We start from the raw sequence: 3,798 nt of genomic DNA, 5'->3' as shown, positions 1-3,798 counted from the left end.
TATATATATATATATATATATGTATATATATATATATGTGTGTGTGTGTGTGTGTGTGTGTGTGTGTGTGTGTGCGTATTCATTCATATATGTATATGTATGTATATCTTCTTTTACTTATGTCAGTCTGACGACATGCTGTGGTACGAATCGACTCAAATACTTATTTTTTAAAAAAACCTGGTACTTATATTATCGGTTAACTTTGCCGAACTTCTAGGTCACAAAGGCATAAAAACACCTACACCGGCTGTCAATTGTTGCGCGTGCGCGTAACACACGCAGATACATGTTTATACGACGGGCTTCTTTCAATTTCTTTCTCGCAAATCCATGCACGCGGCTTTGGTCAGCTTGAGGCGATAGTGGAAGACATTTGACCAAGGTGACACATCCACAAACACATACTCAACTGATTAAAACTGAGAGACTGCTTTAGCATGAATTTAAGAACAACGTTCTCCGCCGGCAACAGGAATCGAACCCATATTTCGGCATACATTTTACTGTTTTCCACTTCTCACATCACCACCAAATTGGCCCTAATGTGCTGAAAACGTCGAGGTCAGTTATTATTTCTCAGTCTTGATTTGTTCCTAACCTTCATTAAATTTTGTGTCAAGTGAAGAAGTTAAAAATCAAATTTGTTTCCACCAATAAACAATGAATATTATTTCTTTCAAATAATTAACCACAGCTTTGTTGGTGCTAATCAGCCCAAAGAGAGAGAGAGAGAGAGAGAGAGAGAGAGAGAGAGAGAGAGAGAGAGAGAGAGAGAGAGAGAGAGAGAGAGAGAGAGAGAGAGAGACGATAGGGAAAGGGGGATAGAGAGAACTTTCTAGAGAGAGAAAGAAAGAGAATATCGACGGAGGGGAATTGGGTGTACTGACATGTGTCCTTTGTCCTTCCCTAAGATCAGTGTTCTCAGTGGTTTTCAACCATTTTTTTTTTATCTATGGACACTTTTGATTACGATTTCATTCTGGAAGAACCCCATAGCCATACCATGTTGAAAAATTAGTTTTATAGATAATCCTTGTGTATATATGTATATGTATATATGTGTGTGTGTTTGTTCCCCCCAACATCGCTTGACAACCGATACTGGTGTGTTTACGTCCCCGTAACTGAGCGGTTCGGCAAAACAGACCGATAGAATAAGTACTAGGCTTACAAAGAATAAGTCCTGGGATCGATTTGCTCGACTAAAGGCGGTGCTCCAGCATGGCCGCAGTCAAATGACTGAAACAAGTAAAAGAGTAAAAGAGTATATAACAGTTTACGGACCTGTCTACTTCATGAACGACGGGGAAAACAACTCCCAGAATCGAATCGTATGAATAATTGATGATGGTTTTAAGTGCTTTTATGCTTGCGAGAGAGAGATAGAGAGATAAAAATAAAAAGAGAGAGGGGGTGAGAGTGCGCACGCGCGTGTTTGTGTGTGTAAATACATGCATGTTTCTATGTATTACATATCTGGAAGGTATATAATATATGTGTACTTGTGTGTATGTATTTATGAAGCATATGCACGTTGTTGGCGATATCGCGATAGGGGAGAGTGAGAGAATGGCGGGATGTTTCGTAATTATACGCCGTAGAGAAACATTGTATCTTTTTTGTGCTTGAGTGTTCTTTGTATGCGGTTCAATCACTGAGTGTGTGTATGTTTGCTAGACAGAGGATGTGGGAAGAGAGAGAGAGAGAGAGAGAGAGAGAGAGAGAGAGAGAGAGAGAGAGAGAGAGAGAGAGAGAGAGAGAGAGAGATAGCAAGAGTGAGAATGTTTGCGTGTTGTATGTCAGGAAATAGTGTGACATATGTTGGCTTCAATGCGGTTTTTGCGGTACAAGTAGATAGAGGTGACAGTATTATTGAATCGTGGCATATAATGAGCCTACATCTGTCAGATATATATATGTATGTATATACATATGTGTATATCTATCTATCTATCTATCTATCTATCTATCTATCTATCTATCTATCTTTCTATCTATACTATGTATGCATGTATATAAGGGTATTTTTATAGCTGCGTTGTTTTATACTATAGTCTTTGTTGTTTTATTTTGCTTATTATTACAGCCAAGGTATTGTTACACCTCCTCCTCCACTTCCTCTACCTTCACCCCAGCTTTTGAATTTGGTGATTGTACTGGTGATTGTACTGGTAATTCTGGTGCCGATATAGTGACAGTGTTGCAGACCAGAACAACAATAACAACAACGACGACAACAACAACAACAATAACATTGTAAAGACATCGAGCAATACAATAACAGTGGAGCGGGATTTACAAAGAAAAGATGCATATAGGAAGATTATATACCGAGAGAGGTAACAAAAAATTACAAAAATTTCCAATACAGGTATACGTTACCGAAGGTAAATCAAGTAACCTTGCATATCGTTGATAAGTATGACCACCTCGGACAATTGCCTCGTTTTAAATATCTTTTCTTCGTCAGGCGTAGGAGTGGCTGTGTGGTAAGTAGCTTGCTTACCAACCACATGGTTCCGGGTTCAGTCCCACTGTGTGGCACCTTGGGCAAGTGTCTTCTACTATAGCCTCGGGCCGACCAAAGCCTTGTGAATGGATTCGGTAAACGGAAACTGAAAGAAGCTCGTCGTATATATTTATATATATATTTATATGTGTGTGTGTGTGTGTGTGCGTGTATGTGTGTGTGTTTGTCCCCCCAACATCGCTTGACAACCGATGCTGGTGTGTTTACGTCTCCGTAACTTAGTGTTTCGGCAAAAGAGACGGATAGAATAGGTACTAGGCTTACAAAGAATAAGTCCTGGGGTCGATATGATTCGACTAAAGGCGGTGCTCCAGCATGGCCGCAGTCAAATGACTGAAACAAGTAAAAGAGTGAAAGAAATAGGCACATGCTTAGAATAGGCCTGTTGATTCAGGCTTTACTCGCTACTCTTACTTTTCACTTAAATGAGTAGAGGTCAGTACTTCTCTCTTTTTCCCCTTATTTCACCACATCCAAGCGATATTTGGAAAAGTTGATGAGGGGTTGACTGAACTGGAAAATGTCTGTCTTTATTTCTTTCTTTCGTGTTCAATAGGCAACCACTTTCGCCATAACCACCAGACAGCGGAAAACTGCCTACCTTTTTTGCCAATAGAATGTGAGGAAGAAGACGATTTTCACAGTCGGTGTGCCGATAAGAATGGTCAAATATATGCATGTATTCTTTAAAAAAACAAAAACAAAATACACACACACGCGCGCACGAACGCATGCACACACACACACATACACACATAGATAGATAGATAGATAGATAGATAGATAGATAGACAGACTGACAGAGATTTTATATATCGAACAATGAAAATGAGTGCTCAACACCGCATTAGTGGATATAATTTATATGTGTGTATGTGTGTGTGTGTATACACGTGAATATATATATATATATATATATATATAACTTAATTAACATAATATGGTAAAAATTCGATATTAATTAATATCAATTTAATACCAGGAAACTAGCACATTAAAAGAATCAGAAGGTTCATGAAAAAATTTTTTTCGAGATCCTAAAAAGTTTATACTACTTGTGTATATAAGATTGACCAGTGATCGGTCTGTCAATATGCTAGAAGAAGCTCACTTAAAAAATTCTCAAATACGGATTCAGCGGAGCAAAAACAGGCGGGCTAGACCAGTCAAAATTGTACATATATGCACACATATATATGTATGTATGTATGTATGTATGTATGTATGTATGTATGTATGTTTGTATATATATATATATATATATA

Source organism: Octopus bimaculoides, chromosome 1 (genome assembly GCF_001194135.2).
Source record: "Octopus bimaculoides isolate UCB-OBI-ISO-001 chromosome 1, ASM119413v2, whole genome shotgun sequence".
Taxonomy (NCBI): Eukaryota; Metazoa; Mollusca; class Cephalopoda; order Octopoda; family Octopodidae; genus Octopus; species Octopus bimaculoides.
The sequence above is the reverse complement of the archived record's forward strand: the minus strand, read 5'-3'. Positions refer to the sequence as shown.